The sequence below is a fragment of the Schistocerca piceifrons genome, chromosome X (assembly GCF_021461385.2).
Source record: "Schistocerca piceifrons isolate TAMUIC-IGC-003096 chromosome X, iqSchPice1.1, whole genome shotgun sequence".
Classification (NCBI taxonomy): domain Eukaryota; kingdom Metazoa; phylum Arthropoda; class Insecta; order Orthoptera; family Acrididae; genus Schistocerca; species Schistocerca piceifrons.
This window is the reverse complement of record NC_060149.1, coordinates 27,582,040-27,601,091: the sequence shown is the minus strand read 5'-3', so window position 1 is coordinate 27,601,091 and position 19,052 is coordinate 27,582,040. Positions and strand designations below refer to the sequence as shown.

General features: G+C 35.3%; 1 long non-coding RNA gene across 1 annotated transcript in view; it reads right to left on the bottom strand.

The window, feature by feature from the left end:
• Positions 1-539: 539 nt before the first annotated feature.
• LOC124721156 overlaps positions 540-19,052 on the bottom strand; it is a 178,347-nt gene continuing 159,834 nt past the window's right edge. The window contains exon 3 of the long non-coding RNA XR_007006280.1: positions 540-606. This is a non-coding gene — a long non-coding RNA (uncharacterized LOC124721156). The remainder of the gene's footprint in view (positions 607-19,052) is intronic.

Below are 19,052 nucleotides of genomic sequence, written 5' to 3'. Positions count from 1 at the left end.
AAGCAATTGAAGAAAATAGAGAAGTTGAAAAACAAATGATTCCATTTTGTCATCACATAGAAGATTTTGGAGATTTATCACCAATTAAACCATTAAAACATTGGTCTGATGTTGTTCCTGGAAAATATGGTTATATGTTAAGTGAGTCAGAAATTCAGGATGTATTAAATAAATACCAAGAAGAAAATGAAAATAAAAAGATAAATGTTAGTGAAAGAATGTTACAGTATATTAATCATAGTGAAGTTAAAATATTTAGTTTAAAACCAGTTGATATGTTTAAATATGTTGGTAAATTATGTGTTGAATTTAATGGTGATAACTAAAAATTGGTGATAAAACATATGAAGGTACAGATGGATTAATGAAACTTTTTACTGAAAAACAAATTACTATGGAAGATTTAAATAAAAAGTTTGATGCTGCAGATTTATCAAGTTATGCAGATATATTATTTAATGCAAGAGCATTATATTCTGATAATAATACAATTAAATTAAATTTCAAGTAAAGGTAATTAATATAATTACTTACTAAAAGAAATTGTTGATGTTTATTTTCCAAATTTAAGATGAGAAACTATAGATTCTTCACAACCAAGTTCTCCTGAAAAACAACAAAAAATTGGAGAAGATTTAATTAAAAATATACAGATAAGGAAAACTGAATTTGTTTGGATGAATGATGTTAGACAATTAATTGATAGATTAGCAGTTATTCATGGTGAAGTACTTGCTCGAAATAAGAATTATCAATATGAAAATGTTAGTATTGCACAAATGTTAACAAATAAATTTAGTAATTTTGTAATTGATAATCCAAAAGGAATTCCATATTTAATTAGATTTTTAAATAATCTTCCACATTCATTTTGGAAAAGTGATAAATATGGAAAAGGATTAGTAAATACTTTAATTAACAAATTGCCATTTGAAATGCATATTCCAGTTATAATGATTGTGGTCCGGGTACAAAATTAGAAGAAAGATTAGCTAAAGGTGATAAGCGTATAAATCCATTAAATGAAGCTTGTAAAAAACATGATATTGCTTATAGAGATAATGAAGAATTTAAAAAAAGACATATAGTTGATAAAGAACTTCAGTTAGCTGCAAAAGAATGAATGTGTTCAAATAATACTTCATTTGGTGAAAAAGTTGCAGCAACAGCAGTTAGAGGAATAATTCATGGAAAACGAAAATTAGGTATGGGAGTTAATGTTGATGAAAATGGTTGGGCATTATAAATTTAAAAACCTTTTTTAAATTTTTAACTATATAAAAGAATAACTTTTCAATTGATTATACTTTGCTGCCTACTGGCAAAACTAAACCAAAATCAATTAAATTAAAGTTAAATAATGAACAATTAAATGCAATTGAACCATTTTTAACAGATGTTTGGAAAAGGAAAAAATAAAAGGAAGTAGGTGGAAATTTAATTATTACAATAGGAAATCCTGTTGTCAAAAAAATTAAAGGATGTTTAACAAGAAAGAAAGATGGTAAAGGAGCATCACAACATGAAGGAGGATTTTTGCCATTATTATTAGTTGCATTACTTTATTTAGCAATAATTGGCTCTTTAGCTGGTGGATCTTCAACAATTGCAAATGCAGTTATAAACAATAAGAAAGTTAATAAAGAGTTAGAAGATAAGAAAAGACATAACTTAGAAATGGAAAAGAAAGCTAGTAATGGAATAAAGAAAACAAAAAATGTCTAAAAAGTAATTAATAAGTATCCTAATGCAATAAGTAATTTTGATATAGTAGATCTCACTAAACAATTAAACATTAAACACTGTCGTGGCGTATACATCAATGATGAATTAACAAAAAAGCCATTTAAAATTGAATGTGGTATACTAAATTTAGATACATCTGATAATCCTGGTACAAATTGGATTTGTTATTACAAAAATTATTCTAAAAATGTTGTTTTAGTTTCACTTGGTGGTAATATACCAAAAATTTTGTTAATTATTTAGGAAAAGATGAATTATATCACAATACAGAAAGAATACAAAATTTTGATGAAGTAATATGGGGCCATTTACGTTCGTTTTAAAATTTCTATATGATAATTATAATTTTAATGATATTTTAGATTTAAGAAGTGGACATTTTTGGAAATGAGATACATTTATTTAAACAAAATGAACAAGTAGTTAATACAACTACATTAAATTTAGAAAAAATTAGAATAATTTAAAATATTATTAAACAACTACAATCATCAATCGATCAAAAGATAACTAATGCAATTAAACAAATCTAAAATGAATTTTATGTTTTTTTAAATAACTAAAGGAAATATTGGTTTTAAAGATAGGAGATTTGCTAATGTAAATGATCCAATTGATACAAAAGATGTAGTTAACAAACAATACTTAGAAAAAGATTATGTTACAAAACCTGAATACACAAGAATTTTAACACAATTTACTAATTATTTTACCAAAAAAGAAGTAGAAAAATCTTTTTCAGATTATTTCTCAAAAACAGATTTAACACCACACTTTTCAGCTAAGTAATCTTGAAGAAAAGGTGTATGATACACAAATAATTGATTTTACTTTTATGACAGTTGGTGAACAAAAAATGTATAATTTTGAATATGATTTGATACTTAAAAGAATTATTATTGTTGGTAAAAATATAAACAGACATTTAAACTTTGATGATTTTGGTATAACTGTCAGTGTAGCTGATAAGATATATAAAATAAATAATAATAGTCAATCAATAATGTTACATTAATAAAATTTTATAACTGTAATATTAAAAGGTTCTGTTAAAACTGTTCCTGTAGAAATAATTTAAACTTTAACGAATTTTTTAACTATGAAAAATTCCATTTAAGAGAAATATTTTTATTAGTTTTGCAAAAATAAATATTATGGTAAATTTGTAGTTAGTATTTATGACTAAATTAAACTGGAGAATTTAATTTTTTTATAAATCTAATAAAAATTATTTTCTTATAAATGAAGAGCCAAAACGAAATGCAAACTAAACAAAAAGAAACTTATGTACTAATTGACGTATGTAAGAAAGATATTGATTGTCCTGTTTGTTTAAGTGATGAAAATAATAAAAACTTGTTAAAACAATGTGCAATCATATTTTTCATAAAGAATGTATTGATGAATAGTTAAAGGAAAAAGAAAATTGTCCACTTTGTAGAACTATTATAAAAAATAAAGTAACAGAAAAAAATGAAATAAATTGTATTAATGCTATGTTTCATGCTCAAGATGAAGCAGCTTATTATGATGATGATTATCTTTAAAGTAATTTATATGAATAATTTAAAATTATGAAATTTTTTTTTACAATTCTAATAATTTTTTCTATGTAAATAGAGCACATTCAAGTTGAAGAAGATTGTTCTGTGAAAACTAAATTTTGTAAGTATTGTATTACAGAAAAGTCAATTGATAATTTCACTTTATAATAGTATACATAAGATGATTATAGAACTATATGTAGACCTTGTTTAAATAAATATCATGTAGAAAATTGCCATAAAAAATCGAATTCATTGTGTATGTCGAAAAAGGATTTCTAAATATTATTTCAAGTAACCTTTAAGACGAAATCCAAGTGAAGAACATACAAAAATGGAAAATGAATCTACAATGAATAATGAAGAAACTATAACTGAGGGAAAAAAGAAATGTAAAATTTGTCTAGAAATTAAACATTTAAATTGTCTTCATATAAATCCATCACATAAAGATAAACATAACAATAAATGTAAGTAATGTACTTTAGAATATATTAAGAATAACAAAACTTTGACTTTAAAAAATAATCATTTATGGTTAATTATCTAACGATCTATTAAATAATTATCATTTTTATAATAAAATTATTTTCACAAATATAATGAATTTTGTATATTAAATAGAAGAGCAAACTGATTTTTAATCTAATTGATTAAAAACTAATTCATTGTTAAACTAAATAATAAACTAATTGTTCATAAGCTAATTGATTGTTAAAATAATTGTTTAAAGAACTAATTGATTGTTAAAATAGTTGTTTAAAGAACTAATTGATTGGTAAGCTCATTCTCTTTTTGATTAATTATTTATTAAATAATAATCCTTTTCTATCTATTAAATTGTTAACATTTTATAAAAAAATTATTTTTACATATTAATAGATTTTTTGTGATAAATAAAAGCATGAAATGGAAAGAAACATTGTTGTTCAACTAGAACAAGTTGCTAATGAACTACAATAGTTTACTGTTGTAAGACTTCGTTAATTTTGTAGAGTATGAGGATATTCAAGATTACATAGGGCTGATTTAATTACATTTATTATTAGTAATCATCCAAATATTGTTAGAAATAATACACCTGTAGTAAGTGAAAATAATACAAATATTGTTAAAAAAGTCTGAAGTAAGTGAAAATCATGAAAATTATTTAACTACAGTAAGTAAAAAATATAAAAATATTGTTAATATTTGAATAGCTGAAGGAGTAAGTGATAATCAAACAAATATTGTCCAAAATAATAAAGCTGAACGTAGGGAAAATGTTTGGAAAACCATACCATTTTATGGTATTTCTGATGTTTTTCTCACTAAATAAAATAAACAATGAAAAGAAATATTTGCATTTTCTACAAATATTTTTCAGAAATGAAGAGAGAGAAAAACAATTACATTACTTAGTGGAAAAGGCATTTGGAAACAGATTACAAACTATAAATTTAGAAAATAATATGGATATACTTGATCCTAATCATTTCTTAAATGCAGTAAAAACAAAAAATTTTAAAATTGTTAAAGGCTATTTGAAAGTACATCATGGTGTAAAGATAAATTTTAATTTATACTGTGAATATAAACTACAAACAGATGAAACAAATGAAAAAGTTCATTTTCAAGCACATGAATCACAATGGTCATTAAATATAAAAATTGGTTTACAACTAGCAATTAATAAATATGTTCCACTAAGAGAATCATCTTATGCTGATTCACCAGATAATATTAAAAATAGAAAAGCATGTGTTAATGTGAAAAACAATGATCAAAAATGTTTTTATGGTCTATAAAAGCAGCTTTGTTTCCTGTAGACGAACATCCGGAAAAAATAACAAAATATAAAGTAGTTAGTCTTGATCTTGATAAAAAATTTTAATATATAGTATTTCCCATATTAGTTGGACATATTCCAAAAATAGAAAATATAGTTATGTATCTATTAATGTTTATTTATTTGATGATGAAGATGAAAGTTATCAAGTACGTGCATTAGAAATAACAAAATCTGAAAAGGAAAAACTTATAAATTACTTTATTTCAAGAAAGACAATAATTCACATTATTGATATAAAAAAATTATCTAGACATTTATCAAGTCAAATTACTAAAAATACTTAAGCAAAATCTATTTGTGATTTACGTTTATTACATAATAATAGTAAAGAAAAATTAGATGAGCACACAAAAAATTGTTTAACTAAAAAACCTTAAAAGTTGAAATGCCAGGTGAAGAATTTATATATTTTCAAAATATGTTATTTATGCTGATTTTGAAAGTTTACTTTTAATTGGTAATTGTGAGCCAAATCCCAAAACAGCATATATAATTAAATATCAAAAACATCAACCAAGTGGATTTTGTAACTATATATATATATATATATATATATATATATATATATATATATATATATATATATATATATATAAAGATCCTGTTGTTATTAGAGAACCAAATTGTCATGAAAAACTTATAGAATGTATAAAACAACAAGTTGAAAAAATTGCAAGAAAATATCCTGAAATTGAAGAAATGAAAACACTTGATTTTGATGAATACAAAATGTATCTTAAATCTATAGTTTGTAGACAATGTAAATGTCCTTATACAAAAAAGAATAAAAATGGTACATCGTCATCATCATTTAACTGGAAAATATATTGTTCCATTATGAAAGCTGTGTAATTTAAAACTACAACAACCTGATTTTGTACCTATTTATTTACGTAATTTGTCTGGTTATGATACAGTTCTTTTTCTAAAAGAACTTGGTTATGGTAATAAGGAAATCGAATTAATACTGAACAATGAAAATAAAAATATTATTTTTAGTAAACACACAAAAACTTTACAAATGAGATTTGTTGACACATTTAGATATATGGCTTCTTCACTTGAAAAACTTTCATCAAAGGAAAATTAATTAAAAATATTAAAAAGCATTTTTCTCCAGAATTTTTTAATCTAGTAATTATAAAAGGTGTTTATCCATATTATTACATGGATTCTTGGAAAAAATTTGAAGAAACACAATTACCAACTAACGATAAATTTTATAGTGAAATGATAGTGACATAAGTGATGAAGATTATGAACATGCAAAATTAGTTTGGGAAAAATTTAATATAAAATATCTTGGCGAATATCATGATTTATATCTTTAAACTGATGTATTATTGTTAAGTGATGTATTTCAAAAGTTTAGAAGAATCTGTATAAATACTTATAATTTTGATCCTTCTTGGTATTTTACAGCACCAGCTTTATCTTGGGATGTATTGTTAATAATTACTAATCTAAAACTGGATTTATTATATGATTATGATATGCTTCTAATGGTTGAAAAAGGAATAAGAGGTGGAATTTCACAAAGTTGTAAAATATATGTAAAAGCAAATAATAAATATTTAAATGATTATAATAATAAAGAAATTTCAAATTACATAATGTATATAGATGCAAATAATTTATATGGTTATGCTATGAACCAATATTTACCATATGGCTGATATAAATGGGAAGAACCAAATAATTTTAATTGTACAAAAATAAGCAAAATGTCAAACAATAGTCACGATGGATATATATTTGAAGTAGATCTAGAATATCCGAAAGTATTACATGATTTACATAAAGATTTACCACTAGCTCCTGAATCAAAATTTGTTCCAGGTACAAATGAAAGTAAATTAATAAGTACTTCAGATTAAAAGTAATTATGTAGTACATTTTAGAAATCTAAAACAATATTTATCTTTTGGAATGAAACTTACAAAAATACATAAGTTTTAAAAATTAAACAATCTATTTGGTTAAATAAATATATAGATGTAAACTCACAGTTAAGAACTAAAGCTACAAATGTTTTCGCAAAAGATTTTTTATAATGTAATGAATAGTTCTGTATTTGGTAAAACAGTGGAGAGTATAAGAAAGAGAGAAGATATAAAATTAGTTTCAAATTGTAAAATATGTGATAAACTTGTAGCTAAACCAAACTTTAAACATAGAACTATATTTAACGAAAATCTAGCTGTTGTTCATATGAATAAAACTAAAATAATATTTAGTAAACCTATTTATATTGGATTGAGTATACTCGATTTATCCAAAGAATTAATGTATGATTTTCACTACAGAGTTATGAAACCTAAATATAGAGAAAATATTGAATTTTGTTATCAAGATACAGATTGTTGTATTTACAATATTAAAACCTAAGATTTCTATGAGGATATGAAATCAATGATTGATTATTTTGATACATGTGATTATCCAACAGATGCTATATATAATATTCCACAAGTAAACAAGAAAGCTGTTGGTAAAATGAAAGATGAATGTAATGGAAAAATAATGGAATGTGGTTTAAGAGCAAAAATGTATGCTTATAAAGTTGGTAACAAAATAGAAAAGAAAACTAAAAAATTTGTAGTTAAAAACAAAATAAGTTTAGAAGATTGTAAAGATTGTCTGTTTAGCAATACAGAACAATATAGAAATTTTAATTAAAATTAAAAAGTGAAAAACATGAAATATATCCAATTCAAGTAAACAAAAGAGCACTAAGTCCCCATGATAATAAAAGATACGTTTTAGAAAATAGAATAGATACATTACCATACGGTCATTACTCATTTTTGAAAATCTGATAGATAATTATTATATATAAATGTAATAAATTTTTTTCGATATAAATGGAGACTACATTAATCAAGAAGGTAAGTAATTTAAGTGTTTCTAAAGAAATTACTAAAGTAAATGAGATAGAGACAAATGTATTATGTAATATTACAGACTGTGAATATTTAAATACTAGATTTGGAGAACAACTTTGTCATTAATTGACGATTTTGATTTGGATATGATAAAAAGAGGTTGAATGAAAGTGAAATACACTCCTGGAAATTGAAATAAGAACACCGTGAATTCATTGTCCCAGGAAGGGGAAACTTTATTGACACATTCCTGGAGTCAGATACATCACATGATCACACTGACAGATCCACAGGCACAAAGAAACAGGCAACTGAGCATGCACAATGTCGGCACTAGTACAGTGTATATCCACCTTTCGCATCAATGCAGGCTGCTATTCTCCCATGGAGACGATCGTAGAGATGCTGGATGTAGTCCTGTGGATCGGCTTGCCATGCCATTTCCACCTGGCGCCTCAGTTGGACCAGCGTTCGTGCTGGACGTGCAGACCGCGTGAGACGACGCTTCATCCAGTCCCAAACATGCTCAATGGGGGACAGATCCGGAGATCTTGCTGGCCAGGGTAGTTGACTTACACCTTCTAGAGCACGTTGGGTGGCACGGGATACATGCGGACGTGCATTGTCCTGTTGGAACAGCAAGTTCCCTTGCCGGTCTAGGAATGGTAGAACGATGGGTTCGATGACGGTTTGGATGTACCGTGCACTATTCAGTGTCCCCTCGACGATCACCAGTGGTGTACGGCCAGTGTGGGAGATCGCTCCCCACACCATGATGCCGGGTGTTGGCCCTGTGTGCCTCGGTCGTATGCAGTCCTGATTGTGGCGCTCACCTGCACGGCGCCAAACACGCATACGACCATCATTGGCACCAAGGTAGAAGCGACTCTCATCGCTGAAGACGACACGTCTCCATTCGTCCCTCCATTCACGCCTGTCGCGACACCACTGGAGGCGGGCTGCACGATGTTGGGGCGTGAGCGGAAGACGGCCTAACGGTGTGCGGGACCGTAGCCCAGCTTCATGGAGACGGTTGCGAATGGTCCTCGCCGATACCCCAGGAGCAACAGTGTCCCTAATTTGCTGGGAAGTGGCGGTGCGGCCCCCTACGGCACTGCGTAGGATCCTGCGGTCTTGGCGTGCATCCGTGCGTCGCTGCGGTCCGGTCCCAGGTCGACGGGCATGTGCACCTTCCGCCGACCACTGGCGACAACATCGATGTACTGTGGAGACCTCACGCCCCACGTGTTGAGCAATTCGGCGGTACATCCACCCGGCCTCCCGCATGCCCACTATACGCCCTAGCTCAAAGTCCGTCAACTGCACATACGGTTCACGTCCACGCTGTCGCGGCATGCTACCAGTGTTAAAGACTGCGATGGAGCTCCGTATGCCACGGCAAACTGGCTGACACTGACGGCGGCGGTGCACCAATGCTGCGCAGCTAGCGCCATTCGACGGCCAACACCGCGGTTCCTGGTGTGTCCGCTGTGCCGTGCGTGTGATCATTGCTTGTACAGCCCTCTCGCAGTGTCCGGAGCAAGTATGGTGGGTCTGACACACCGGTGTCAATGTGTTCTTTTTTCCATTTCCAGGAGTGTATAAAGGAATGAAGAAAATTAAAATCAGAAATAATGACTTTCATGATGTAGAGTTCACAATGTAAAAAATTTACTTCTGTCAACTAATACATTTACTTATGTTCGCAATGTGAAATTATTTTTCTCATTAATTTAATTTTATATAAATGAACAACACTAAGCCTTAATTAAGACAGTGTAGTCAATGTATGATCAAAAAGGTATTGAGGAATTTTATAAAGATAAATATCGAACAGGTGGACATAAATATGTATGTAAAGAATGCTACAAGGTACATAATAAAATTAATGTTACTTGTAAATGTGGCAGAACTGTAAATAACTCTTCCTTCAAAAAACATTTAGAAACAACAACTCATGACAATGTTATGGCTGCTAAAGCAGAAAGTAAATAATTTTATATATTTACTTTTATTATATACTTATTACATTCACCTATGGGAAATATATGTAAAATAAATGATTTTTTATTATAGCTGTTATTGTATTATTATATTATATTATATTATTAGGTAAAAGGGATAGTAGGATGAAATTGTATGTTCTGGGAGACTAGGACAATTCTGTGATGCAGTAATGAGAGATTTTTTATTTTTATAAAATTGTCCTAGTGTCCCAGAACATACAATTTCATCCTACTACTATAATTAACAACGTCATTAAGGTCTTTCTCATATCTAGAGAACTGGGTAACATTTCTTCCACATGGTAGATGCACACACCACAATCGATCTTCTCTCAATAAAATAAAGAAGTCAAATGCAAATAAGCAGTCAACCTAACAATTTATACAATAGGCAAATAATGGCCCAGCACAAACACACGTCCATATTGAATATTGCGAAATGTCTTCTTGATCACGAATGCTTTCCAATGCATACTTAGTTTTAGTTCTCTATTCGGTCATCCAGAGGCCTACATGGTTAAGTTAACTACATTCCCACTTAGCAACAGCCCTCTTCATTCAGACAGTCCCCACCGTTAGTGGGAAACATGACTCATTCCCACCACAGGCCACACATATACAGAATCATCCTACGAAATTGACCACATATATATATTTGACCACTATACTTACAATTGTGATTGCAGTAAATGCATATACACATACAGGAAACAGAGCAAACGGTCTCTAAATGTGGAGGTGACTGGATACAGTCGAGTACTGTGCTATACTATGCCTCCCAATCAGCGCATTTGGGCTAGGTGTTGGCAGCTCTACTACACTTACAAGCAATTTTAGGACACAGAACGAGAGGTTATGTCCGGATCACATGGATAGAACTGACATAAAATAGGTAGAACTGCGAAAAATTATGGGGTAAATAGGTATATATTGAGCGAATATACACCAAAATGTGCAGAACAATTTGTCCATGGGAACAAGTCTGCAGCAGCAAGAGGAATCCAAGATAACGGCGAAGGAAATCAGGGTTCAAATGGTTCAAATGGCCCTGAGCACTATGGAACTTAACATCTGTGGTCATCAGTCCCCTAGAACTTAGAACTACTTAAACCTAACTAACCTAAGGACATCACACACATCCATGCCCGAGGCAGGATTCAAACCTGCGACCGTAGAAGTCCTGCGATTCTGGGAAATCAGGGAAGCAGTCAATTTTTTTTCCATCAAGGTAGCATTATACTGTATGTCTATTGAGGTATCAGTGATGCACGTGAGCTGACTGCTATAATTGACGCTATTCAGGAAGACAGAGAACCATCTGCCTTTAAACTTACATGCATCTGCGTTAAAGGATAACAGAGAGTGGACAGGGTGATCGATTGGGATGGAGCTGTAACGAGGTACGATTTAATGGTGGCCTGATGATGCATTTTGGAGAGGGAGAAGTTGCTGCTGGTCAATTTTTCTACTGTCAGGATGCATCACTCACATGACATAGTCTGCTTTCGACTTGTATTCAGCCACGTGTTCTGTATATGATTTAAAGTACTGTTTAGCTTTGATCGTTAATGGTAAACCAGTCAGTCATCACAACTAAACGAACTATGATTTATGCGATGTACTCAATCTCCCTCCTGTCGTATCTTGGGTGTAAAATCGAAACTTCAGCTTCGTAACTAAGTTAGCGATAGCTGCTTTTGAGGCACTGCAATCCCCGTGTATACATTTGCCTGACAGATGTACTGTTTACACAGTTAGTGACGGAATGACTTGTAATTTTCACATGTTGGACACTGGTGCTATGCATTTATCTGTTTCCTTGTAAGAGGTATTCGCTGTTACTAACGATCATTTTACATAGGGCTGACGGAGGCATAGTATAGTTTCTCAACCATGATCGGATGACACCAGTGGATGCTATACATCTCTGGAAAGCTATATTGTGCTTGTATCACACAGAGCGAATGTTTTTAGAAAGCATTTTTTTCGTTTTACCGTTCGAGAACATAGTTTATCGTAGAGAAACCAGGAAGGGGGATGTATGTCATGTGCAAGAAATATATTTCTTACATTGTTATATTAACAGCACTACATTCTGTACAACTAGTTCGTCGGAAACTCAAGTGATGTAACATTATAGACTGTTTTTATGTGCGGAACGTTGTAACCTTAGGAGTGCGTGTGTTTATGTTATCTCTTACCAGTACCTTCCAGGTACTGATTCTAGACTGTGCAATAATACTTTAAAATTGATAGCTTGGTTGAATTACATAAAAATGCTTCGAACTCCATCCATCTGGAGCTCCATCACGCATAAAAATCACCCGTTCTTGTTCGTCTTAACAGTGTGCTATTAAAAAAAATGTGTGTGAAATCTTATGGGAATTAACTGCTAAGGTCATCAGTTCCTTAGCTTACACACTACTTAACGTAAATTATCCTAAAGACAAACACACACACACATGCCCGAGGAAGGACTCGAACCTCTGCCGGGGCCATTAAATTACAGTTTAAAATCTGTTACTATACATTGATGAGTGCTAACCTACTCGATGTGGGCGCATCTCGAGACATCTTGTTCACTTGGATGGGCAAGGACTCTGCAAGCTCCATCCATTCACAAGACATTATATGTAGTGATCTACTTCTGGTCGGTTGCAGATCAAATAGGTGCTGGTGCTGCAGGGCCAGTTAGTCAGTGACAGTGTGAGGGGGTCTTTCAGTCTCTAATTTTACCCTAGACTGCGAGAATGCTCTGTGACTCCCACTGGAATGGAGATAGATCGTAAATTAAGCACTATGCTCGAGGTGTTAAACATCTAGAGCGCTGTCTGATACTTTTATGATGTATGTGTTCGAGAATTAGCAATGAATGGATGTACTGCACAGCCATCTATCCACATTTGCAATGATAATTGAAAAGTGGAGAAGGGGTGGTTTACCTATGAAAGTGGAATTAGGAAACATGCTGTCACATCATTGGTCTATGTTGAAATTACTGTAAAATTGGTGAAATTGTTCACACAATCAACTGTAATGCTTATTATTTGCGTACATTGGGGGTGTCTTTTCCATCCCATCTGTCCACTGGTACACTGTTAGTTGCCACATAGTGACTGACTGACAATGCTTGTTGGAGTTGGAGAAGGAGTTTTCTGGAGGGGTGGCACCTTCTGATCGCATACATGACTGCCATATGAGGAATCAGTCGAAACTGAATGCAGAGCCATCAGCTTTCCCGTCACTGTGACAGAAGAGTTTAAATGTAGATCTCGTGAATCACATTTGGACTGTAGTTTGGAAACCGACGCCAACGCCGCAAAATTCTTAAGATTTCCTTATGTTGTAACTGACTTTTACACTCCTGGAAATGGAAAAAAGAACACATTGACACCGGTGTGTCAGACCCACCATACTTGCTCCGGACACTGCGAGAGGGCTGTACAAGCAATGATCACACGCACGGCACAGCGGACACACCAGGAACCGCGGTGTTGGCCGTCGAATGGCGCTAGCTGCGCAGCATTTGTGCACGCCGCCGTCAGTGTCAGCCAGTTTGCCGTGGCATACGGAGCTCCATCGCAGTCTTTAACACTGGTAGCATGCCGCGACAGCGTGGACGTGAACCGTATGTGCAGTTGACGGACTTTGAGCGAGGGCATATAGTGGGCATGCGGGAGGCCGGGTGGACGTACCGCCGAATTGCTCAACACGTGGGGCGTGAGGTCTCCACAGTACATCGATGTTGTCGCCAGTGGTCGGCGGAAGGTGCACGTGCCCGTCGACCTGGGACCGGACCGCAGCGACGCACGGATGCACGCCAAGACCGTAGGATCCTACGCAGTGCCGTAGGGGACCGCACCGCCACTTCCCAGCAAATTAGGGACACTGTTGCTCCTGGGGTATCGGCGAGGACCATTCGCAACCGTCTCCATGAAGCTGGGCTACGGTCCCGCACACCGTTAGGCCGTCTTCCGCTCACGCCCCAACATCATGCAGCCCGCCTCCAGTGGTGTCGCGACAGGCGTGAATGGAGGGACGAATGGAGACGTGTCGTCTTCAGCGATGAGAGTCACTTCTGCCTTGGTGCCAATGATGGTCGTATGCGTGTTTGGCGCCGTGCAAGTGAGCCCCACAATCAGGACTGCATACGACCGAGGCACACAGGGCCAACACCCGGCATCATGGTGTGGGGAGCGATCTCCTACACTGGCCGTACACCACTGGTGATCGTCGAGGGGACACTGAATAGTGCACTGTACATCCAAACCGTCATCGAACCCATCGTTCTACCATTCCTATACCGGCAAGGGAACTTGCTGTTCCAACAGGACAATGCACGTCCGCAAGTATCCCGTGCCACCCAACGTGCTCTAGAAGGTGTAAGTCAACTACCCTGGCCAGCAAGATCTCCGGATCTGTAACCCATTGAGCATGTTTGGGACTGGATGAAGCGTCGTCTCACGCGGTCTGCACGTCCAGCTCACGCGGTCTGCACGTCCAGCACGAACGCTGGTCCAACTGAGGCGCCAGGTGGAAATGGCATGGCAAGCCGTTCCACAGGACTACATCCAGAATCTCTACGATCGTCTCCATGGGAGAATAGCAGCCTGCATTGCTGCGAAAGGTGGATATACACTGTACTAGTGCCGACATTGTGCATGCTCTGTTGCCAGTGTCTATGTGCCTGTGGTTCTGTCAGTGTGATCATGTGATGTATCTGACCCCAGGAATGTGTCAATAAAGTTTCCCCTTCCTGGGACAATGAATTCACGGTGTTCTTATTTCAATTTCCAGGAGTGTATTTAAAATCATCCAGTGTGTGTGGTGTGTTATGGCAACAGCAGTAACAACATGATTTTCACTGTGCAACATCTAGAGGTAGTCCAATTGACCCACCGTCCCTCCAAAGTTCAAACTTACCCCCAGGGTGGAGCTTGGAAGGGGGCGTGGCACTTACCCGCCATCTTGAATGACGTCAATCGCGTCATCACCTGACGTCACGGCAGCCATCTTGAATGACAACGATATTGTCATCAGTTGACGTCAATCGTGCAAGGTCTAGTTTTCTGCGAGAGGACTTGAATCAGAACGTGTTAATGTCAGTTTAGAACCTGACACTGACCTCGAAGTTGTGGCAGAAAAACAAATTGTCTGGCGGTGTACAAAGTGTGATAGAGCAGGAAAAAAAACAAAGTTTCAAACAGCAAGACTGGGTCACAGGGCGCATCTCTTGCGACTTACAGTAAAGTCCTCAGGATACGATCATCCTCCTACAGTGCGGGTGATGAAACTTTAAACTGGTCTGTGCAGCCTATAAAAACCTTTACATTTAGTGGGATCGTCACATGTGCTCGATGTCTGCATGCATGCAGTATTTGTTTTCCATATATGGGAGGTGAGAGTTTCGGTAAAAATCTTATCGAGTTCTGTATCGGATGAAGTTAGTGGAGCTTTTATAGTATGTTATTTTTCTCTGTTGGATGGTACAAAATAATTAAGGTAGCGTGTTGGGAAGATAGATGTGAATGGATGCGGACCTTTAGTACTTGTATGTAGTTTGGGAACGCATATTGGTGCAGTAGCTAAAATGGTTGTTCTTCTTGCACTTGGTGTTTCCATCAAATGGTCAAAACACAGTCGTGTCACAGTAATGCAGCTTAGCCTGATTCTAGAGAGGTTGCAGAAGGTTGTAGATATATTTTCCCTGACTCCTACTCGGTTCCGACTTAAATTGCAACGATAACATGCATAAAGCTAGAGAAATGGCAGCAGTTGCAAGATGCATGGGGGGCTACCTAAAACGAGGTTCGAATTTTACTGTAGCAGATAGGTTCGAGAAAGGTGACTCGTTTCGAAATATGAGAGTGCTATAAATATCATTCACTAGTGGCTGTAAGCAATAAAGGATTTCTTCATAGGATCCTAAGCAGGTATGTGCTTAAATGGAAGGACTTGATTCCAAATCCCAGTATACTTCAGCGATCACCACCCATATTCAGTGTCATGGTATTTGGCTGGGAAAAAAAACACTTCATTCAGAGGTACTGTCGTACCTCGATTTATAAAGCGAGTATGGCTTTTAACATGGATACTTGTATGCACCTGTAGAACCAAGACCACTTGTGATGGTAATATGGTCGTGTGTTTTTTAACATTTGACATTTTGTAAGACATTTATGCGCCTTTTTCTAAGACACAGTGGTATCACTCGCAAGAAAAAACCTATCAGACATGCCCACCAATCGTTGATTTTCGGTCAGTATTATCAATCAGTTATTGACAACGTATTATACTTAGTGGTAGGTTCGCCATGAGCATCAGGTTTATAAAGTATGTGTTTGTGTTCCAACATGTGTAAAGGAAATGACTATGTCCAGTCGTAAGGAAGGTATGGATTTGGCGTGTAATACTGTGATAGCAAAGGGAAGAGTATGTCAACTCATAAGAATGGTAGAGATATTTCTAGTTTCAGAGCCACAGCCGTCAGCAGGATGTATTTCCGATAGTTCGCTCATTGTCGAATGTGAATCAACTGAAACCGCATTCGTAATATTTTAGTAATATTTTAATTGTAAGTATAGTGATCATATATATATATATATATATATATATATATATATATATATATATATATATATATTTGGCCAATTTCGTAGGATGATTCTGTCTATGCATGGCCTGTGTGCGTATGAGGCATGTTTCCCACTAATGGCGGGGACAGACCGAATGGGGAGTGCTGTTGCAAAGCGGGAATATTGTTGATTTAACCGTGTAGTCCTCTAGATGACAGAATAGCGAACTAGTACTTAGTATGTGTTGGACAGCTTTCGTGATTAAGTGGACATTTGACTAGATTCAATATGGACGTCTGTTTGTGCTGGGCCATTATTCCCCTATCAAGTAAATTTTTCGGTTCACTGCTTCTTTATTTGGTTGACAGGAGATCGATTGTGGTGCGTGCACGTAGCAGGTGGAAGACACGTTTGCCGGTTGTCTAGATACGAGAAAGACCTTATTTGACTTTGTAAATTATAGGGGGTGATTTGGAATCTGCTAAATCACCAACATCTGTATGCACGAGTGGAAATACGGTTTCCACGTAAATGTCTTCACAGATGAGGCAAGTTTCTCAGTCTAACGTGAAAAAAGTATACCGATTTTGCTCATAAAACTAAATCAAAATGGACTTTGTCTATTTTCGTGGAAAGAGGACATTTATTATGGTCGGAAGAGGCGTTGGGGTTCTGTGACAGCGGTGCTTCATAGCCATTAGAGATGGCTGCGTCAGTATACTTTCAGACGAACAGGATGCATTTTGGGGGAAAGTGGGACTTTACCTTGGCGGCGCAAGGCATTTCGGAGAAGCTTTTGGCTGATGGCCATACGGGCCGCAAGACTGTCGGCGTAGTAGCTCCATCTCATAGTTTGTGATTGTATATGGATGAGAAGGCAGTATTTTAGGACGAGGATTTCCGCCCAGTACTGTGATGCTTTTTTCCATCAGCTGTGATAGCATGTATTGGCTTCGGTTAGGGCGACTTTTTTAGTAGGCGTGTGTAGTGAACTCTGACGTCAAAAAGGGATAGATGCTATATCCTTGTAGGTAATACATTTTTTTAACTCATCTCTGTCCAACACCGGGATCTAGTCGGCTGACGATTTCCCCCCTAGCTTGTAGGTGTAGGGTACAGTTTGAGTGTTTCTGTCGCTGATTTCGAGTGGTATAATTTTTTTTTCCCCAGCAGAATGAAACTAGTTATCGGTTTTTGCGGAGTATTGCCGTTCTTGTGCAGTGTTATTAATATAGTTGTGTAATTAGGGCGGATCTTTGTGATTAATTACGTAATTAGGATAGGTATATGCGTAGGTTTTTTCCCAGCACGATAACACAAGTTGCGTGGTATGTTAGTTTCTGCGATTTTAAGCCGTCCCTGTGCAGCGCTATGCGTATAGTTGTGTAATTAGGACCGATCTTTGTGATTAATTATGTAATTAGGATGGATATTTTCGTCAGTTTCCAGTGGTATTGGTAAATGTTTTTTACAGGCAAGATAGGGCGAGTTGTATGGTGTAGTTAGTTTTTGCGATTTCAAGCCATTCTTGTGCAGCGCTATGCATATAGTTGCGAAATTAGGGCCGATCATTGTGATTAATGAAGTAATTAAGATGGATAATTTAGTCAGTTTCCAGAGCAAAATAAATACGAGGGGCGTTTGAAAAGTCTGTGCAAAAATAAAAACTACTTACGTGCTTGGGGTAAACCTTTTTTAATTTTCGACATAGACTCCTTTTAGACTTATACACTTCGTCCAACGCTGTTCTAATTAGTTGATCCCTTCCGAATAATAGGAATTGTCCAAGCCTGCAAAATAGATAGTATTTGTGGCAATCACCTCGTCATTTGAATAAAATCTTTGTCCCACCAGCCATATCCTCAAATTGGGGAACAAATAGTAGTCCGAGGGAGCCATGTCTGGAGAATGGGGGGATGTGAAACGAGTTGAAATCCTATTTCCGTTAGTTTTGCGACCACAACTACTGAGGTGTGTGCTGGTGCATTGTCGTCATGGAAAAGGACTTTTTTGCAGTCCAATCGCCGGCGTTTTTCTTTCATCTCGGTTTTCAAGTGGTCCAATAACGATGAATAATATGCACCTGTAATAGTTTTACCCTTTTCCAGATAGTCAATGAGGATTATCTCTTGCGAATCCCAAAGGACAGTCGCCATAAACTTTCCGGCCGAAGGAATGGTCTTTGCCTTTTTTGGCACAGATTCTCCCTTGCTAACCCATTGTTTATATTGTTGTTTGGTCTCAGGAGTATAGTAATGTATCCATGTTTTGTTCACAATGCCGGCCGGTGTGGCCGTGCGGTTCTAGGCGCTTCAGTCTGGAACCGAGTGACCATTTACAAACTTTTCTAATATGTTTATCAAGCTTCTCTTTAGTCTCCTGAGGCGTTTTGCTTTTCATAAAGTAATGTTTAATCACCACACGAAATTCTTTTTCGTCCATTTTTTGACAATCACTCAACTTCC